Raw genomic sequence first — 23153 nt, 5'->3', positions numbered from 1 at the left:
ATCCAGAGAAATTTTGGAAAGAGGACATAAGATAAGCAAAGTGAAGTGAGTGATATTTTCTGAATAAAAGTCATAAGATAATGAGTGCTTTTACATAGGCAGCTACCATGCTGCTGTACCAGTAGAGTAGTCTGGTGGTTAGTGCCATGGACTATAAACCTAGTAATGCATTGTTCAATGCTCACTACTGCTCTGTATGACCTTAGGCAAGTGATTTCACCCTCCATTGCCTCAAGTACAAACCTAGGGCCAGATTCATTAAGGCTCTTCTTGCATTTTGTGTCTATGGGAAAAGCCCTTAGTGAATCAGGAACTTAAGATTGTAAACCTGCTGGGTATAGGGAAATACCTATAGTACCTGAATGTAATCTGCTTTGAAGTGCCTGAAAAAAAAGCAGAATATACATTAAATAACTAAATAAAATAAACAGGATATCTATATGCACTAGGGATGTGAATCGTTTGATCGATCGTCTTAACAATCGATTTTGGCTGAGGGGGGGGGAATCTGATCGTCTTAGTTTTTTAGGTTAAAAAATTGTTTTATCGGGGGAGGGCGGGAAGACCGGCACACCAAAACAACCCTAAAACCCACCCTGACCCTTTAAAATAAATCCTCCACCCTCCCAAACCTCCCCAAAATGTTTTAAATTACCTGGGGTCCAGTGGGGGGGGGGGGGGGTCCCGGTGCGATCTCCCGCTCTCTGGCCACGGCTGCGTTAAGAGAAATGGCGCCGGTGGCCCTTTGCCCTTATCATATGACAGGGCAAAGGTAGCACCGGCGCAATTTTGGTTCCTGTGACCCGACGTCATGCGTGCAGGAGATCGCTCTTGGACCCCCGCTGGACCCCCAGGGACTTTTGGCCAGCTTGGGGGGGCCTCCTGACCCCCACAAGACTTGCCAAAAGTTCTTTTTGGGCCGAACGAGCCTTCCGGCGCGAACTCGCCGGGAATCACGTGACGCCGCGTCACTCGACGTGGCGCCGACGTCACATACTTCTAGCCAAGGATTGCAGAAATGGCGTCCTCACTCCTCGCTCGATCACCAGGGAGTTGTGGTAAGTCTGGGGGGGGGATTAAGGAGGGTGAGGGGGTTTAAATTTTTATTTTGGCTCAACAATCGCGATTTCCAACATATCCAACATAGCTATGTTGGATATGTGGGAAATTCGATCGTTTATGTCACATCACTTTTTTAAGTTAAAAACAAAATATGCGTAGCGTTTTACATATGCGGTCAATACGAATGCACACCCCTACAGTTTAGTATTCTGAATAATTTGAACAAATCATCATAGTTTGCCATATTAGTTCACTTGAATATACTGGAAAAAGACAAATTATAGGTGATCCCTTTCATTTGGACTAACTTAATACCACTGATTCTTCACTGTCCTAATGAAGGGAGCATAGCTTTTTAAAGCTAGTCATAGACTTAGTCCAGTTCAAAGGAATTTATAAGTTAATCATAGTACATCTCAAAATTAAAAGTTTTAAGAAACTATTTTTCAGGGTGTGTCTGATATTTTCCTTGCAATATCTAGTCTTAATAATGTGGAGAGTTGGAACAATGAGCACCTCCACTCTCCGCTACCAACCCTCCACCCCTGATCCTGTCCCAATAACCATACAGACACAAGGAATGGATTTAACAGAAGGCCACAGTTTATTAACTAATACAATCAAACTTTAATTTAACACCAAAACCCGAGCCCTAACACAAATATTCATCAACCCAATCAGTTGTCCTTCAACCAGCATCAGAGCCTCATCTGTCATGACCCAGCGGTACTGTATTTGCACCTACAAGGGCTTCTACTGCCTCTCAGCCTACCTCAGCCACCTGCCTGAGCCTCCCTGCCACATCTACAACAGCTGAGGTCCCTCCGCCACCCTGTCAATATCCACAATGTCCTTGGGTTGCAGGTATAGTAGCCTCCCAGCCCATCTGTATTTCTACAGCAAGAACCCAAAATATAATAATTCCAACACTTCCAATCACCAGGGCTTGGATCACTGCTAACTGCAATGATTGACAATCAAAGAAAACAAATCAAGAAAATAAATAAAAATTAGAAGGAAGGGATTTATGGTTATGCTCTGGTGGGGTTAGACGTACGCTGACTGAGCTCCTGCCGAAATCCTTCATTTTCACCTGGGTTTTTTTTAAAGATTTGGCAGCTTGAAAAATTATGCCTCCAGTAAAAGATTCAGGGAAGAAATCGATCCAGTTCCTTTGGGCTGATAAGGAAAATAAAAGAAAATCTGTGCAAGAAGGTAAAAAGACGTGCTCGGAAGATAACCTGCAAACCGTTGGCTCAGCTTCCAATGACACTTACAGTAGGAGGTCTGAAGGATGGCGGTAGGGTCTGAGACCATGGGGGAATTTATTGACGGTATTGCTGAAAGAATTTCAGTTGTTAGACTCTCATCAAAGCATTATAGTAGAAAAAGTGGCTCAGTTGATGCAGAGCGTACATAAGAATTCAGAGCAACTGGAGGAACAAGATGACTGAATTGTCAAACTAGAAATGGCATTCACTGCCCAGGCTACTAAAATAAATAAGCTGGATAAATTATTTGGCAGTAATTGAAAAATTAGATGATTTAGAGAATTGCTCCCGTCATTGCAATCTTCGTATCCTGGGAATTCCTGAGTGCACTGAGGGCTCTGATGTAGTAAAATCTTTCTCTAAGTGGTTACCAGGACTGCTTAAAATGGAGGCGAGCTACAGGCCCCTAGATCTGGATATGGCACATAGGGCTTTAGCCCCAACTCTGACTCAAGGCGGCAGACCGAGGGATGTAATCATTAAACTTCACAATTTCACTGATAAGCGCCTTGTAATGAATGTGGCCTGAGACCTTAAAGATCTGTGTTTTGAAGGCGAGCGCATTCTGATCTTTCCTGATTTTTCACTGGATCTGCAGCAGAAGTGGCAGAACTTTGCTGTTTTTAAAAAAGAATTACAGAAATTGAATGTGTGGTATGCTATTGTTATGGCCACCAGCCACGGCAAGCCGCGACCAGGGCCAGCCACTCACCGATGTGGCAGACCGCCCCTGTAAAGCTGGCTGCACTCGGCGTCGGCGGGTTCTTCCCGCAGCAGTTCCTGCTGCCGCCGAACATGAAATTTTGAATTCTATGGGGGTTCATTTGTTTGTCAAAAGATGTAATGTTTAAGTATTGTGTTATGTAATGCTTTTTATTTTTTATTTGATCATTTTTCCTTTTTGCAGTATGATTGGTTAAATGGATTAGGCAAAAGTTGCAGAGAGTGCAGGTTTCCACAGAGTGGAGTTTGTTCTCAGTTTTCCTTACCTTTTTTGTAAGGATGTCTTTTCCTTTCTCTGTGGCTTATGTTCATTTTTTATGGACTATAATTTTGTTTTTATTTCATTCTGGGGTAGATTTTACAAATCTACACATGCGTGTACTTTTGTTCGCGCGATTTTATAAGATCCAGGGTCGGCACGCGCAAGGGGGTGCACATTTGTGCACGCCGAGCCCTGCGCGCACTGCCCCTTCCCTCCAAGGCCGCTCCAAAATCGGAGCGGCCTCGGAGGGAACTTTCCATTCACCCCCCCCCCCCGCACCTTCCCCTCCCTTCCCCTACCTAACCCACGCCCCCAGCCCTATCTAAACCCCCTCCCTACCTTTATCTTAAAAGTTACTACTGCCTCCGAGCAGTAGCAACTTATGCGCTGGTGCGGCAGGCCCCGACACAGGCCACTGTGTCGGGGCACTCGGCCACGCCCCGAGCCGAAAACACGCCGCCGGACACGCCCCGAAAATGCCGCGTTACTCCCGACGCGCCCCCCCCCCCCCCCCCCCCCCAGGCAAGCCCCGGGACTTACGCACGTCCCGGGGCTTGCGTGCGCCGCCGAGCCTGTGCAAAATAGGCTCGGCACGCGCAGGGGGGGTTTAAAAGGGTTACGCGTGTACTTTGTGGGCGTAACCCTTTTAAAATCCGGCCCTATGCTTTTTGGAGAATGGCAGCACTAATAAGACAATATACTTTGTATGGGAGAATTGGGAATTGGCATAAGATGAGGAAAGTTAGTATTATGAGGAGAATTGTTAGGAGAAGGGTGGAAAGGGTATTTTGGATTAGAGGTATTAAGGAGGGGTGGGTGGGGTGGGATGGGGTTGGTTAAGGTTTGGGGTGAGGAAGCTTTTGGGGAGTTGTAGTGGCCCTCCCTTTGGATCCTGAAGAATTTTCCACTTGAGGGGTAAACAGTTATTGGGGGTTAGTCGAAAGTTTATGTTTAAGTTTGGATGGGGGGAGGGGAGGGGGGTTGGGTTTGGATCTTGGTTCAAAAACCTCCCTTCCAGAATTCACTGGATGGGGTTAAAAATCATACAGGAGATAACAATGTTCGAATTTACAGAGGAGCACATTATGTGACTGTGGTTTGAGTGGATACAGAGTTTTCAATATATTTGTTTGGGTCCCAGCTCTCAAAATGGTACGAGGGTTATTTTTCCTTGAACTTTATCTTACTGCAGATTAAAATGGCTACAGACGTGATTTGTCTTTCTTTGAGTGCACTTGATATATCTATCCCGAACAAGAGTCAGCTCATCCTTCAATTAGTGCGTAGAAATCGTGCGCAGATTCTTCTCTTACTGGAAACGCACCTCACAAGTCTAGAACATGAAAAGCTTAAATTTGTTTGGGTGGGACCTGTAAATCATTCTTCACGTAATTCACGTAGTCAAGCCATATGTATACTCATTGATAAGAACTTTCCTCTGGTTGTGAACAGATCCCTAAGTGACAGTGAGGGAGATATATTTTTTTGGATTTTACACTATTAATTTCACACTAGTGAATGTTTAAGGGCCTAATGAGGGTCAGTCTATTTTTTTTTATAGAGAACTTACAGATAAGTTAACTCTATTTGGGTACACAAGGCTGTGCATTAGGGGAGACTGGAATTCCTGCCCAGACTCTACTTTGGATAAAACCTCTATGCCCAGAAATAAATATGTTTTGCCTGTGCATATTAAAAATCTCACTTATAGTCTGTGCTTGGTGGATATTTGGAAGCATCATTATCCTGGGGAGTGGGACTACACATTTTATTCACCAAGGCCTGGCATATACAGTGGGATAGATTATTATTTGTGTTTGCCCAATTTTTTAACTCAGACACAAAGTTGTGATATTTTGTCTAAAACCATCTCTGATCATCATCCGGTCCAACTGAAACTTCTTTTTCAGATTAACCAGGCTAGAGAATTTACATGGAAACTTAATACTTTATTTTTGGGGGATAGACAATTTCAAAACTTGGTTAAGAAGGTAATCACTGAATATGAATTTCATAACTCTGCAGCTGACTATGAGCCAGCATTATGTTGGGGTGCATTTAAGGCTTTTTTGAGGGGAAAAATCATTAGTTCTGCCAGATTTCATCAAAAGGAGCAGAAAAATCGAGTTGAGGCTCTCATTACTAAACTTTGAGCTTTGGTAAGAGTGCATAAGCAAACTGTTCACCTTAAAGGTTAAAATTATTGGAAGCTGCTAGAAGAGAGCTACAGTCTCTTGAAATTACAGGTTAAAATTTTACAAACACGGAGATAAACATGGGGTGTTCCTGGCTAGAGCTGTAAAAAGGAGGACTGTCAGGGCTTATATTTTTAAAGTGTGGAAACCTGATGGTGCTCTCACCTCAAATTTTAAAGAGATAGAGCAATCCTTCACAAAGTTGTACATGTATTCTAATGAGGCGACTAAAGAGGAAATGCAGTGTTTTCTGACTGGCCTTAATATTCCTAAATTCCAACAAAGCCAGGTTGAGAATCTGTCAGGGCCTATAACAATGCTAGAGATATAAGAGACAGTTAAGGTGCTGCCTGGAGGCAAGTGTCCAGTCCCTGATAGATACTCTATAGCTTTTTTCAAAAGATTTTTCAGGATTTGAAACCACTTCTGTATTCGACTTTCAATTCGGCAGGGTTGACTAGATTTTCTTTGAGAGACATGGCGGATGCTAGTGTTACCCTTTTACATGAACCTGGAAAGGATGCAATGGAATATGGTTCATATTGGCCCATTTCTCTGCTCAAAATTCTGGCCAAAGTTTTGCAGATGAGGTTGGACTGGTTTGATTCATCAGGACTAAACTGGATTTGTCGAACTGGATTTATGGATCCATAAAGTCAAGAGGCCGCCAATGAAGAGTGGGTGACTCGCCAGAATGATGGCTACTGCCTGGACACAATACCCTTATTCAATAAACATACACATGCTTACTGTGACTCCAACATCGCTCTAAGCTTCAACAGCAAGAGGAAATGGAAGAAAGGATTTGCACTCACAAAGAGGGGAGTAGCTGGCTTGTTACGGCGGTTACTACCCCAAACCAAATATGCCTGATACTTCACTTTCAATGCATATACAGCATAGCTCTCTGCTTCAACGACAGGGGAGAAGAATAACTGATACTTCACACATCCAGCAGAGCTCTCTGCTTCAACGGCAAGGAAGAAGAAAAAGGGTTCGTACTCACAAAGCGGGGAGTAGCTGGCTTGTTATGGCGGTTACTACCCCAAACCAAATGTGCCTGATACTTCACTTTCCATGCATATCCAGCATGGCTCTCTGCTTCAACGGCATGGGAGAAAGACTGATACATCACGCATTTCCAGCATAGCTCTCTGCTTCAACAGCAGGGGAAAAAAAAAAAAACTGATGCTTCACGCATATCCTGCATAGCTTCAACGACAGGGGTGAAGAAAAAAAGGATTCGCAATCACAAAGCGAGGAGTAGCTGGCTTGTTACGGCGGTTACTACCCCAAACCAAATGTGCCTGATACTTCACTTTCCATGCATATCCAGCATGGCTCTCTGCTTCAACGGCATGGGAGAAAGACTGATACATCACGCATTTCCAGCATAGCTCTCTGCTTCAACAGCAGGGGAAAAAAAAAACCAAAACTGATGCTTCACGCATATCCTGCATAGCTTCAACGACAGGGGTGAAGAAAAAAAGGATTTGCAATCACAAAGCGAGGAGTAGCTGGCTTGTTACGGCGGTTACTACCCCAAACCAAATGTGCCTGATACTTCACTTTCAATGCATATCCAGCATGGCTCTCTGCTTCAACGGCAGGGGAGAAGAAAACTGATACTTCACGCATATCCAGCATAGCTCCCTGCTTCAACGGCAGGGGAGAAGAAAAAACAACCAACAAGGGCTGTACAACATAGTCTAGCTAAAACAAATAAGCATGGGTGTAGCTTGCTTATCGCGGCGGTTACTACCCCTAACTAATCAAGCTAGATATTTCACTTGGATGCAGCTCCATCACTGCTCTCTACATTAATGGTGGGGGTGGAAGGGGAATAGAACAAAGAGCTAAGAGAAACAGATAAGTAAGAGAGAAAAAATGTGTGAAGCTTGCTGGGCAGACTGGATGGGCCATTCGGTCTTCTTCTGCCGTCATTTCTATGTTTCTATGTTTCTATGTAAGGTGTCCACTTCTAATACTAGGCGTATGTTCAATATCTTACATTTGGCTAGGTCTCTGGTCTTCTGATGCTGTTAAATGTGGAGAAGGCCTTGACAGAGTATGTTGGCCTTTCATGTTTGAAGTGTTGGCCCATGTTGGTATCCCAGACAGATCTGTAGCTTGGGTATCGCAATGCATGAAAGGCCATGGATGCAGTTATTATTTAATAACATTTTGTCTCCCTTTTTTCAGATTGTGCATGGTACCAGGCAAGACTGTCTGCTGTCCCCTCTCTTGTTTAATTTGGTAATACAGCCACTGGTGAGAGTGTTTCGTCAACATCCTGATATTACAGGAGTGCATTTTAGGGGGAGGGAGCATGTCATCTCTTTGAATGCAGATGACATTCTGTTAGATTTGATTCAAATATGGGTATCTGGTCCTGTTTTGATTGACCTTCTTAATGAGTTTGGGCGATTATCAGGATAAAAGAAAATCTTAACAAATCTGAGATGTTTTTTCTTTGTGACTGAGTACCTCTTCCAGCTTGCTTATCTATTTTTCGAAAGTAGAGGATGGTTTAAAATACCTTGGGATCTCAGTTACTAAGAATCTTAAAAATGTGTATGCTAAGAATTATGAGCCAATATTAAGCAAAATAAATCAGGATCTGACTAATTGGGAACATTTGTTGTCTCCTGTATGGGAAGGATTAGTTTGCTTAAAATGAACATCCTACCTAAATTGCTGTACCTATTTCAGCACCTTTCATGGACAGTCCTGGCCCATGTTTTTGTATAGAAGCATAGATTAATGGCTAAATTTATTTGGCAGTGGTGAAGGGCCTGGGTGAGGCTTGGGCAGTTGTGGTTGCCTAAGTCACAGGGGGGTATGGCATTACCTAACTTGCACTTGTATTATTGGGCCAGCAGGTTGGGCTGTCTACATGAGTAGCTTAATGGGGGGGGGCATTTCTTTGAAACAGGTACAGGCCAAGATAGTTAATATAGCTATGCTCCCTTTTCTTCCTCCCAGTTCACCCATGTGCTGAAAAATTTGTAGATCAAGTCCTATATTAGCACACACACTCTCAGTTTGAGGTCAGGTTAAAATATTCCTGGGACAAGATGAGAAAAAGCTATCACCTGTTGCCCCAATATATGAGAATCCTGTTCTGTCTGGCTCTACCTACTCTTCAGCTTTTCAGAGCTGGAGAAATAAAGGTTTGGTATTTATATCTCAGTTTTGGGAAGATGACAGATTCCTGAATTTCTCTGATTTAGAAAATGACTATGAGCTTGATTCAGGTACCAGGACCCCTTTCTTCCAATTGAAGGCTGCCTTAGAGCAACATTTTAATTTGGCATGGCCTCTATGGCCCTTGAATAGGGTAGAGAAATACTTAAGTGATTCTGGTGCAAACAAAAAGGTATAGCCATACTGTACAGAGGTATTTTAGAAGAGAAGTATGGTGCAGACACAATTCCTTTCTTGATAGCAGCATGGAATGAAGATCTAGGGGTAGAGTTGGATGTCAAGGGTTGGAAGAAAATATGGATAGTGGCATATCATATTAATATATGAGGTAGGTGAACTGAGCTCATGGTTAAGCTACTGCACAGAACTTATCGTACCCAGTGTACTGCTCCAATTTTCTTTTTGATGTGAACCCTTTGTGTTGGCGTGGGTGTGGAGAAAGGGGCACATACATACATATGTGATGACACTGCCTGCATGTTTCTCAATTTTGGTCACAGGTGACCCAAGAGATATCCAATATCCCTGTCCATGTCATTTCTACATTGGGTTTGTTAGGTAGATGGGCTGGCTCACTTGTACCCCAAACATTTCATAAACTGGTGGGTCAGCTATTGTTGGCAGCCAGATTTACGATTGTAACCTTTTGGAAGTTCCATACTTCGATGGAACATTGGAGATCACAAGTGCGAGATATGGCTAATATTGAGAAGCTTTGATTTGATTTAAAAGGGGAATATTAAGTATGAAAGTGTCTCGGAGTATATATGATCAATATTATGCTCATTCTGGAGTGGGCCCTATATGAAGTATGGAGCTTTATGAGAATGTTTGAGATTTGGCCCTTATCTCATTGTGTACCATTGAGCTGGGTCATTGTAATACTCTGTAACACTATGTATTTATTTATTTATTTATTTAACACTTTTTTATACCGACCTTCATAGTAATAACCATATCGGATCGGTTTACATTTAACAAGGGTATAACTGTAGCATAACTAAAGAAAATTAAACAAAAGAAAAGAATAAGGCAAGTTACATTCAACAAGGGTAAAGAACTTGGAAGCTTATATAGCTGGAAGGAAGTAAAGGTGGAAATAATTAAGAAATACAATAGAGGATACGGGTTAAAGCTTAAGAGTGCTTTAACCTAGAGGTGCCCTAGTCATCGTTCATGAAGATCAAAGGCCATCGTCCAAGTAAGAGAAGGGCAACTAGTGATTGTCTGGGGAATCCCCGAAAGCTTGGTGAAAGAGCCACGTCTTGAGTTTTTTTCTGAAAGTTAAAAGGCAGGGTTCCAATCTGAGGTCTGAAGGGATATTATTCCAGATAGATGGGCCTGCGATCGAAAACGCTCGGTCTTTGGTCGAGGAGAGGTGTGTGGCTTTAGTCGGAGGAAATTTCAGAGTTCCTTTGTGAATATCTCTAGTTGGTCTGTTGGAGGAGTGTAGATTGAAGGGGAATTCAAGATCGAGTTGAAGTTGATGGTGGATGAATTTGTATGTATGTTTATTTGCTTTATACTCTGTGTGTTGCATTTCATTTTATTTTGTTTTGTTTGATGCTTTGATGTGGCTATTTATATATGCTCTGATATATGCTGGAAAATTTGGTTAAATAAAGAATTTTAAAAAATTAGGAGGAAGGTAGGGGGAAAAACGCTGCCAAAAGGATGCCCAGGAAGGATGGCCACTCTATTTAACCCAGACATCGACCCTTCCTCTGACTATCTGCCCCTGCGAGAAGGGAGCCAATCAGGGCACAGTTTTGGGCCCATTCAAAAATTACATCTATGAGGAAGATGGCCAGATGAGAAGCACCAAAAAAGGGGAGAGGGGTTCAGCAATGAGGGGGAAGTGCCCTGAGACCATGTCAAAACTGTCTTAGAGAGACTTCATTCTCCCAGCCTTAACTTATTGCATTACAATTAATCGTTAACTTTGATTGAGCTGCATGGATCAAATTAGAGTTTTATTATTTCCTGTCATTAATAGCCATATTTAATAAAATAAAACAAAATACTGGTATCCCAGACCACCAGCTCCACTCCACATCCATCCCACAAAAATACATGAGAAACTTGTGGAGGTCAAGACCACAGCTTTATTAAACACTAGACATACCTGAGCAACAAACAACAGCACCATCTCATTGCTTCACACCTAACCACCATCCCCATCCCCAAACATGAACTGCCCTGGTAGTCTACCTGCCATGCTCCAATAGGATATCCTACCCCCAGGTCACCATCCTGTAGGCATAACCATTGCATCTCTCACACATGGCACCCATCATGGCCACCAGCAAGGTGCTCAGACTCAGGATAACTGAAGCCAGTTAACCCAAATACCTCCCTCCCCTGTCAAGGGAACAACCCATTCCCAAAACTCAGAAAAGGCCCAAAGTTCAGGTAACCCACTTCCCCAAGCTGCAACCCTGCCAACAAGCAGAACATCACAAAAACAACATAAAGGCAAAGTAAAAAGAAAGAGGGTAGCTGAGAGGGAGCAACTGCTAGAGAAGCGAAAGGCACAGGAGACCTGTCCCTGCCTCTCTTTTATACAGCTGCCTCAGACCACCCAATTTCCTTGATCCCTGGGCCCCAAGAGCCAACCAGCAGGAAACATTCCCACTGCATGGTTCATAGGAGAAAACAAGGACCAAAATAAAAATACCACCACCTGCTCCTGCCTGCCCTAATCGCTCCCCCCAGAGAAAAAGGATTGGGCAAAGGTATTAGACATCCTAGGCAAAACTTACATTTGCTGCAAACACCCCCGCCCCCTCCCCCCCCCCCCCCCCACCACCACCACCCCAGGTCACACTCTCCCCACACACAATTTAAAAAAATTAATTAAAATTATGCATTGAAGATAATAGATTTTACATGAACAAGAACATTTAAAGTACAGTCACATCATGTGTATTATATTTACATGCAGTGCTGTAAAACACTGTAAAAAAGTAAAAAAAGACCCTTGGAATTGGTATTAGGTCTATTGTAATGTGTGTTGGGTATGGGCTTGTCCATCAAAAAGCCTCCAGTACAATGAATTACAATTTCAATAAAGTAAATCTCTCATATTAAAATTGCAATAACTGCCAGCACTCAAACAGTAACAAAAGCAACAGTGCAATTATTAAACCAGGTACTAAAATGCCAATACATCTACTATTAGGTCAACAGAAAAAGCCACGCTGCTATAGATCCCTACACAGAACCTACACACTAGCAGAATATGTCAATTTGGTCACACATGAAAAATACAATAAGCCAAATGCAGAATAAAGGGACTGTAAACTAGTACTACAAATGAGCAAACAAAAAAATTGTGAACCACAACAAACCAGACTATGTATGCAGTGCAACGATGAAAAAAACAGAAGCATTACAATTCCTCATAAACATCAAACAATAAAATCATGAAATATAAATCAGTAGAAGTAAAACCATACTAATTAAAAAAGTATTTCAAAACAGCTGATAAAATGAATAACATACAATAATTAAAACTCATAAATTTTCCAAAGACCAATAAAATATTTCTACAGTCACAAACGCCATCTAATACTTAAAAAGGAGAAAAAAATCCCTTGCTGTCCATATTTGGGATCTTTTGATTTCCAGATGCCATGAGATTGGCATGAATTAGCAGGGGAGGGGTGAGGGATTGTTGCTCACAATCTTTCTCCTCTCTCTCATACATACAAATTTGCTCAGTCACAGAATATGCTCTCACACAGACACAGATACAGATATGCTCTCTCATACACATACATATGCTCGTTCACAGAGATACAGACATACGCATGCACACACACACATACATGCACACACATATTAGCATGCTCTCACAGACACATGCAGACATGCTCTTACAGACACATATACAGACATTTCAGACACACACAGGCACAAAGACATGCTCTCTCACATGCACACACACACAGTCATGCTCGCATGCACACACACAGAAATGCTCTCATAGACAGACACACACACACAGACATCTCTAAGATGCACACACCGACCCAGACATGGTCTCACAATCACACACACACACACACACAGAGAAATGCTGTCACAGACAGACACACACAGAGACCTGCTTTCAATGCACACACAGACATAGACAGGCTCCAACACACACTCAGACACACTCTCAGACTTTCTTCCCTCTTCTCATCAGAAGCAAAACGGCAGCCTCCTCCTTCAGCCCTGCAGCAGATGGGATTTAATCGTTCGTGAGGCCATGGGGACTGATACTGGTTTGTTCTTGCACCTGTGGGGTGGGGGAGGGGGGGATGTGCTGTTGCTGCTGCTGCTCCTTCTACGATTGAATTCTGCATGTGCCGGGGCCAATGCTGCTGTTTCCTGAGACAGCCTGGAGTACATGCCATTTCCCTCCTGCTTTGGGCTGTGACAGCATGGCCTCTCCTTCCCACCCACATGGATCCACCACTTCCTCTTATGGGCCAGGCAGGTGGGAAGAATGAAAGCCAAGTCGTTGCCGCTCCCAGACCGGCAGAGCTCTAGGCAGCTGCCTAGTCTGCCTAGGGTTCCACCTGCCCTAAGGTTGGGAGAGCAGAGAACAAGACAAAAGAGGCGAGTCATGGCTAGCATTCTATTAGCCAGCCTGTGACAGTATCCCAGGCTGATCTTCCATGAAATGAGAATGCTAAATGTTTCTGCTTTAAACTGTACCTTACCTTAAACAAGGGAATAGAGTCCAGGAAGGTGACACTGAAAATCAAATTGGGTTTGATAAGTTCCTGATTAACAACTTGACTTGAATCCCTATATTCACCCAGCTCAAACTTCTAGGAGAAGAACATTTGTAGAGTCTTGAGCACAATCTTTGGATCATACTTATGAGAACATTTGTGTTTTGTCATAAAAGGATCATCTGAAAAAGAAACAGCAATTATCTAGGTTCTGGGAGGACAGATGTCACGTTTTAATTTCTGTCTAAAATTAGCAGTTAAGCATTCCATGTGAAATGGAAATGTGCTTGGGTAAATACATTTATTATTGTCTATCACTTCTGCAGAAATCTAACCAGTAGTTGCACTTTTATTCAACTAGTCTGATACAACCGGTGCAGTTCACATCCCTGTTATGAAGATACCAGGAAATCTGAAAGTCTCATATAAAGACACAGGACATTTTAAGAGTTAAGTGTTCAATATTTTCTTATTTTTAGGAATGCAAAACACTTGTAGCAGGGACTAAATAGGATTGGAATTGTTGGCCACTAAACCTAGTTATTGTACCATTGATTCTTATGTAACTGTCTACTTCTTTTCCATGGCTGAAGTCGTATAATGCATGAGTACAGCATATGATAGGGATGAATTAACTTCTTCAGAACTGGCTTTTTTGGCTTCAATTTTGTTTTTTAATTTTAGTAGCTTTTTGTTTTGTTTTAATTTTTTATTGTTATGTTCTGTTATGATGATCGATTTTTATATGATGGTTTAGCAGTCATAAACTATAAAGCACACCGGCGCTCATTTGGATCAGGATAGCAATATAAAAAGTGATTAAATAAATGAAATAAAATTGAAATCTTATGTAGGTGGGGGCAAGGAAGAGCGGTTTCAAAAATTGAGAGTCAGACTGATGGAGGCTGCAGGTTAGATCAGATAAATCTAAGCCATTCAAGGCCAAATTGAAAGATCTGTATTTGTCCAGTTTGAATCTCTTTTTCACAGTTTGAATATTATTATTTGCAAATTCACCCTTCTATTTCAAGTATTCAGTTTTCTACTAACTTCCATTACTTTTATTATTTCAAGTTTGCAACTATTAACAAAACTTGAAATCAAATCTAGTAAAGCTAGTTTTCAATATTCTTAGACTCCAATAAGGTTAAAGCTAACTATTTATCCAAATAATGCTTAATCAAATATTCACAGATCTAAATCTGGCTGTGAATTGGGTCAGAGGATGATTACCCATCATTGTTTTAGAGCATAATCTGTTGAGTAAATTAATTACTACTGTTAACAAAATGCAAATATCCATGACAAATTTTAACACCTTTAATAAGAAATTTACACTTATTTGGCTTCTTTCTTAATTTGAATTATCACTAACTGAGAAGGGATATTGGTACCTGCTTACTAAAATGCATTAAACATGTAGCAATGCGCATTTATACCTTGCATTATTGCAGTGTTTTTAATAGTCTATTCACTAAAATGTGTAAAGCTGCAATAACCAACATTAAATTCACATTGCCACACACATTTTATTGCAAAAACTTTAAGTGATTAAAGTTTTTTCTTACTGTTGACATTGACATGAATGCATGTGTTCACATGGTCTGCACTTCATTCAATGTGCATAATGTGCTTTGCATAATTTACCATATTAGCGGCTCTTTACATTTTTACCATGGTAACTGTATATAAAGATCAAAATCTCCATATTACCATGTGTTAAACGGAAACACAGCTATTTAATATGCATTGTTACCTGTGTTAGCATTAACATAAGAACATAAAAAGTTGCTAAACTGAGTCAGACCGAGGGTCCATCACGTCCAGCATCCTGTTTCTAACAATGGCCAATCCAGGATACACGTACCTGGCAAATCCTCAAACAGTAAATATATCCCATGCTACTAATGCCAGTTGTAAGCAGTGACTATTCCCTAAGTCAATTTGATTAACAGCGGTTTATGGACTCCTCCAGGAACTTGTCCAAATATTTTAAACCCAACTAGACTAACTGCTTTAACCACATTCTCTGACAATGAATTCCAGAACTTAATTGTGCATAGAGTGAAAAATAGTTTCCTCCGATTTGTGAACATCATGGGGTGCCCTCTAGTCCTTCTATTATCTGAAAGAATAAATAACCAATTCACATTTACCAATCCAAGACCTCTCATAAGTTTATAGACTTCTATCATATCCCACCCTCAGCTGTATTTTCTCCAAGCTGAACAGCCCTAACCTCTTTAGCCTTTCCTCATAGGGGAGCCATTCCATCCCCTTAATAATTTTGGTCGCCCTTCTCTGTACTTTCTTCAGTGCAACTAAATCTTATTTGAGATGTGGCGACCAGAATTCAAGGTGTGGTCTCACCATTGAGTGATACAGAGGCATTATGACATCCACCGTCTTATTCACCATTCCCTTCCTAATACTTCCTTACATTCTGTTTGCTTTCTTGATCACTGTAGCACTCTAAGCCAATGATTTCAATGTATTGTCCACTGTGGCACCCATATCTTTTTCCTGGCTGGTCACTCCTAATATGGAACCTAACATTTTGTAACTATAATGTTGCACTTGCCCACATTTAATTTCATCTGCCATTTAGATGCCTAGGCTTCCCAGCCTCACAAGGTCCTCATGCAATTTATCACAATCTGCAAGTGATTTAATGAATCTGAATAATTTTGTGTCATTTGCAAATTTGATCATGTCACTCATTTCCCTTTCCAGATCATTTTATAAATATATTACAAAGCACGAGTTCAAGTACAGATTCCTGAGGCACTCCACTGTTTAACTCTCTCTACTGAGAAAACTATTTAATCCTACATGCTGTTTCCTGTCTTTAACCAGTTTGTAATCCACAAAAGGAAATTGCCTCTTATCCCATGACTTTTTTATTATTTTTTTAGGATTCTTTAATGGGGGACTTTGTGAAATGCCTTATGAAAATCCAAATACACTAAAGGCCGGATTTTAAAACCCTGGTGCGCATAAATCCCGGGGTTTACACCCGTGGCCGGGATTTACTCATGCCGGGCCAATTTTCAAACGGGCCCAGCCACGCACATAAACCCCAGGACGTGTGTAAGTTCCAAGGCCTTAAAAGGGGGTGGTCCAGGGGGCAGGGTGGGACAGGGCGAGAGGTGCCCAGTACAACAGGCATTTGCCACTGTGCCGGGAGATCGCGCACCGGCAGGGTGCCAGCCTGCACAACTTTCTCCTGCTCCTTTGCAAGAGCAAAAGGTGAGTTAAAAAATGGAGGGGGGGGGCTAGGATAGGGATAGGAGGAGGGTAGGAAGGGAGGTTAGGGAAGGGAGGTAGGTTAGGGAAGGGAGGTTAGGGAAGGGAGGGTAGGAAGGGAGGGTAGGAAGGGAGGTTAGGGTAGGGGGTTGGGAAGTTCCCTCCCAGTCCGCTCCTTAATTGGAGCGGACTGGGAGGGAACTGGGGAAGGCCCCGATGCATCGCCGTGCAAATTTGCTAAATTATTCCCCCCTTTGTGCATGCCGACTCAGAATTTTATAACATGGGCGCAGGTTATAAAATTGCACGTCCATGTGGGTGCGCCAGGTAGCGCATCCACGTGGACGCGCCTGCGTATTTTTTTAAATTCTAACCCTAAATCGACTGGCTCACATTTATCCACATGTTTATTAACCCCTTCAAAAACTGTAGCAGATTTGTGAGGCATTCTTCCCTTAGGTAAATCCATGCTGGCTGTGCCCATTAAACAATGTCTTACTACATGTTCTGTGATTTTGTTCCATGATTTTTAGATTCCATGATTTTTCCCATCACTGAAGTCAGGTTCTACAATTTTCCGGATCACCCTTGGATGCCTCCATTGTTTATTAAAGGGGCCCCACAACCCTTAATCTTAAGATAATGTAGTCTTAGGAACTTATTCTTCTTAAAAACATCGGGCACATATGCTAAGAAATTCTGATTTGCTTTCAGAATGCAATGCAATAGGTGCTGCAGTAGCTGAGTGGATGAGAAATGTATATTCAGTTACAGTTTTTGAGAAACAGAACGATGAGTCCTCATTAGAGAACACCTGATAATTTATGTGAGCTTTCTATTTAGCACTTTTCTAAATGCAACATGAAATACACATAAAAGAATACTGTGGAAAGGTGATAGGAAGAAAACTTGTAATCTAAGCTGTTCAGCGACTCAGATAACCTATGGTAATGTATGTTACATTTGGATATTAATGGAATGCACTGCCACAATAGCAACAGACCAAGATAATTGGCTTCATGTTTTCCCCATATATCTGTCTTACCAGAATATGCAATCAAAAGTCTGGCTATAAATAATGCAGTTTTTATTTGTCTTTTACTCTGGCCAATGTGGGACTTGAAAGAACAGAGCCTCAGGCAGAAAAGCTGACTAAGCTTACTCTTGGGGAAAAAAAGGTTGGAGAAATGAAAACACACAAAACATATGGAAAAAAAAAATGTTTGCAACCTGATGTTAATATTAAAAGAAATACCTTTGTTGTTTTTTTTCTTGATTGGCAAGGTGCATTGTGGAAAAGGGTTGGGGTTTTTTTTGTTTGTTTGTTTGTTTGGCTAGAAAGGTTTTCCTCCATGCTAAAGGCACTTGTATAGCTTCATGCCAAAAGGTACCAGCAGATCCACTTTGATTTTACCCCAATGCTAATTTCAGCCTGTAGTTCTGCTTTTCTTAGGGAATTCAAAACTGCATCTCCAGGCATGCAGTGGTATAACACCTGGACTGGTTCAGCCTGGCACTTTCATATGCTACTATATGGTCATCTTACCCATGTATATACAAACAATTCATTTATCAAGGGACTTGGTGCTGTCACACTCTTCTCATGTATTTATTTCTTTTCAGCCACTTCAAAGTAGATTACATTCCGGTACTGTATGTATTATCCCTTTCCCCAGAGGGCTCACACTCTGCCTGATTTACTAAGGCTTTTCTCTCATTCTGTGTCTATGGGAAACATTCTTAGTAAATGAAGCCCTCGGTTTGTACCTGGGGCAATGGAGAGTGAAGTGACTTGCCCAAGGTCACAAGGAACAGCAATGGGATTTGAATCCAGGCTTCCATGGCCTACAACTCACTACTCCAACCACTAGGCTACTCTTGCACTACTTAGGTTCTGTCAGAAAAGTGAAGATATATATGACTTTTACTCTTTGCCAACAGTTAATTGAGCAATCCACTACACAAATACAGTATCACTAGTCTATTGGCTAACTGGATTTCTGTATGTGACTTTAATTTCATGCAACAATCAAACGTTACATTGGTTTCTGTAAATGTTGTTTTAGCATTGGAGAAATTTATATAATGTGTCAGGAATGCAAGAAATGTACAAAATGGGACAGTGGTAGGTTATACGAGCACCGGCTTAATGGCGTCCCCCGACACGGTCCCGTGTTTCGCCGCGGGCTGCATCGGGGGGGATCGCCAAAACTTACAGGAGGCGCCTCTGTCTCCTTTAAATACCTGTCAAGTTTGACGGGCGTTGCGCTCCCTGTCATGTCAAAACGCTGCTGTCAGGTATGTTATGCTTGTGTGGAACTTATTATGGTCGGTTGTAAGTCCCTATTATTATTCTGACTCTCTATTAATTTGTTTATGTTCTAGCTTTTGTGTGAATTCCAGCGGTGGCGATCCCCCCCGATGCAGCCCGCGGCGAAACACGGGACCGTGTCGGGGGACGCCATTAAGCCGGTGCTCGTATAACCTTGTGGAGTTGCCATATTGAAAAAATAAAAGACATCCTGTTTTATAAGACTGTTTGAATCAGTTTTGTCAGGATTACACATCCTCCTGCACTATATGTACATTGCGATATTGCTTGAAGTGCAGTCCATGCTCATTAATTGTTTTACAGTGGTAGGTTACCCATTTTTGCTCAAGACGTTTCAAACAACAGGACCGTGTTGGCTTTTACTGGCATATGTCGGCAAATTTTATAACATGCTAGCACAATGCACATTCCCAGTTTTCCAATTAGTCACCAGTTTGTCCAGTTAATAGCGAGGTCTTTCAGACCATCCTGCACACTGCCCAGTTGATCTGGACCCCTCATCCTTTCCTATAAGCCCTAAAACTTGAGAACCACAGATTTGCTCCTGATCAGGCGTAACAGTAAAGTTACGTGGATATCTAGCATACGCACACTGTGGGTTTTGTTTCTAAAATTCGGAGTTAAACGTGCATAAGTCTTGGCACCGCCCAGAACACTCATGCTCCGCCCCTTTCCCCACTCCTTTATTCTGCTTACGTGCATGGGTACATACGAGGTTATTTTTCAGCTTTCTAAAATTCACACTGCTCGTGAATGACCCACATTTATACGTATGTGGGCATTTGCGCATGAGCAAGGCGTTCAAAATTGACCTGAGAGCTAGTACATTGTTGTAAGAGATTCACCAGCACATTATCCTAAATGTGTCCTAAATGATATTGTACCACATCCTTAAGAAAACCAAAGGCACTCACATTTTATTCTTATTCTGTTATCAGTTCTCATATTTTAACAGTCACTTTTGTCCAAGAAATGTTTCTCTGTTCTCTCCATATGACAAATTGCGCCAATGCATACTTTCTTCAAGTGATCTGCTCTTGTTTTCTGGTAAGATTGATTAATTAGCATTTGTTTGAAATATGCGTGGAGTAAAACTTTGACTTCGTTACCTCTGTTTGCTATTACGTAACTTTGCATCTGCTTTAAAAAATAAAGAAAAAACAACAGACATGTAGGGTTTTAAGGATCAGGGCTAACTGCGGTGAATGAAGGCTATTAAAATACGGGGGTTTGGAGGACCTATCTCTTAACTGGGTGAACTGGGACAAACTGGTAAAACTTAATAGTGTTGGCGCACACCCCTTTTAAAATCCCACGATTTACGCGGTAAAAGCGGCATTTGCACGCACATGCGTGCGCCCGCTTAAAATTTGGCACACATACGCGTGCAGCCAGGCTATTTTGTAACATGCACGCATGTATTATAAAGTGGCCACATCCATGGGTATGTGCGTAAATGTGTGCTCGCACGTGGGTTTGAAAGTCACCATCCCTATGCACATTAAACAGAAATAGTGTGCGCTGAATGGGATTTCGTCTACACTAAAAGTTTAGTGCATTCTAAAATGAAATGCAAAAAAACAACCATACATGAAACAGAAAAAAAAAAAAAAACCCAAAAGATAATTTTTTTGCTGCCAGCTACCCTTGAGGCTGGTGCCTGTTTATTATATGGCCATACAACAAAAAGGTACCATGAGAATGGCAACATTTTGTTTTACAGGCCGTTAAACATTGACAGGATAAATTAAAATAGTTGTGAAAAAAACAAAATAACAGATATACAAATCCACTTTGTTGTAGCACAGTTCAGGTGTGTGTACATGCATGTAGAAGATGATGCCAAGATTGTTCAGCCTGTGCCATGTTTAAAAGCTTGATTAAAAAGCCATGTTTTGAGCAATTTCCTAAAAACATTGAAATTAGTTTCTAGTCTTAATTCTGTCTGAAGCATATTATTATCCAGTACATGCAATATTAATTTATGTATTTTAGTAGAAATGTAATATACTGTACACTACACAGGAGCCTGGGAGGAAATTACCTCAAAATGCCACAGCGGGCAACCACACTGTGGCTAGGACCAACCAACTCCACCCATACAGGAACAAAACAATACCCAGGTGTAAAAATCCATCCTCATATGGCAGCTTGACTACGTGAAGTTCAGCATTCTAACAAGCAAAAGGTTAATCTGCCTAATAAAACCAATAGTTGAGTGAAGCATTACTCTGTTCACTTGAACATGCATCCCAGGAACAAACTGGTTTGACATTTTACTGGGGTTGGCCAATTTGGGTTATAGAACCAGATAGGAAGTGCTGTCTGCCATACCTGCAGTCAACAAACAGGCCTGGACCAGGCTCCAGATGATTGAAGAGGCCTTTACTGAGGGGACGGTGTTAATATGACACCAAAAAGAACTTATTTAATGAGAGGTGGCAGGAAGCATGGCTGGTACCTTTCTGCATCCCCACAGTTGATTGTGTTGGGGGATGCTGAGGCAATCCTTTGTCTATCACAGCCCTGCTTTTGGTACCTGAATTAAGAAGTATATTAGAAGGCATAATTGTGAGGCATATAACCTTACCCTAGGGGATGGTTACTATCCCACAAGGAATGGGGAGTCCTGTGCACTCTCGGGTTATGGCGGAGGTAATGCCATGCTGGACTGGAAGGCAGGTGGCCTGTTGTGGCATCTGGTATGCCTTGGGAAGTTATGTGGCATGAGTTGGGTGCAACCAGGCTGCAGAGAACCATCCTAGTTTGCAGATGAGGCAGTGCTGCATCAGGCCAAGGAGTAAACGATCCAGGGCAGCAGCCTCTTTGCCTCTGTAAGCAGTATGCCAGAAGCCATGTGAACCTAAGACTTAAGGAGCTGTCATAGCTTGGAAATATGATGGGACCCCAAGGCTTACAGGGACCCAGCCAAGTTTGCTGGCAACCCAGTGAAGCTAGAAATTTTAGACTGACTAGAGTACATACAGGGCCTGTTTTTCAAAAGCACTTACATGCTTGTAACTGGGTTTTACACGTCTAAATGCCCTTTATCTTTGCAAGTGAGCTTTTGAAAATTGCTACAATACATTCTTATTTGATTTATATCCCACTTTTTGGCACTTCAAAGTGGATTGCACTCAGGTACTATAGGTATTTCCCTATCCTCAGAGGGTTTACAATCTAATGTCCTAATTTTAAAAGTCCTATGCATGCCTATACTGGGAGATACACGCGTGGCTGGGCCATGCGCTTGCCGTGCACATTTCCGAACACTTGCTGCCACACACATATCTTCCGGTAGGTGCAGAAGAATGGCTTGAAGATAAAGGGGCGGACCAGGGCGGAGTCAGGGTGGGCCTGGATAATGCCACTGGGCACTGTCATGTGCATGCCAGGAGCCGACCGGCCCACGCAAGTTACTGCTGCTCCGGAGAGGGGTGCAGATGGGAGAAGAGCAGGTAACATGGTAAGTCATGGTTGCCTATGCCATTTTCATTTCTAGGTAAGATTTTCTTGTTTTACATATCTGTATTACTTTTAAATTGCAATCCAGCATGCATTTCAGAACTGCAGCTTTAAAATGTTATAAACACTTCCTTATCTTTAAAAAAGAGACTCAGATTAATTGCTTTATGCTGATCTTTAGACATTATTCTCTATGTCGTAAATTCATAGAAAAGATATATTTACTTGTAAAAGCAAATATGCATTAGTAAGCCCTTGATGCAATAAGCGTTATTCTGTCTTGTCATAAAATGGCTTGCTTGATGTTCTGCTGTCAAATTTGTCTCTAAACGTTCTTTGTCATAGACCTGCAATGGAAAACGGTATCTTATTTTCTAATTTAAAGCAAAAAATATTACGGGCAGGAATGGGCCAGAATGTACTACATGGTTAAGCACGTTCGTTTTCAGTTTTTATTTTATTTTTCCTGGGAATCTCATTGTTATAACAAAAAACTATCAGAGGGAAAATGACTTTTCCCCTGATTTTTCTCCTGTTACAGGAAAACATTGAGATTCCAAGGCAAAATAAATAAAAACTGAAAATGAAAGTCCATGTTTCACTTTACAACTTAGTCTTATGATTCTGATCATTTTGTGAATTAACAATTATTTATTCTTATTT

At 41.7% G+C, this 23153-nt stretch overlaps 1 protein-coding gene across 7 annotated transcripts in view; it reads right to left on the bottom strand.

The window, feature by feature from the left end:
• The window catches only part of KLHL4 (kelch like family member 4), a 569208-nt gene that overhangs the window by 145790 nt on the left and 400265 nt on the right, over positions 1–23153 (bottom strand). The window lies entirely within an intron of this gene.

The sequence above is a fragment of the Rhinatrema bivittatum genome, chromosome 6, assembly GCF_901001135.1.
Source record: "Rhinatrema bivittatum chromosome 6, aRhiBiv1.1, whole genome shotgun sequence".
In the NCBI taxonomy this organism is placed as follows: Eukaryota; Metazoa; Chordata; class Amphibia; order Gymnophiona; family Rhinatrematidae; genus Rhinatrema; species Rhinatrema bivittatum.
Note: the sequence above shows the minus strand (reverse complement) of the source record. Positions and strands in the feature narration are given on the sequence as shown.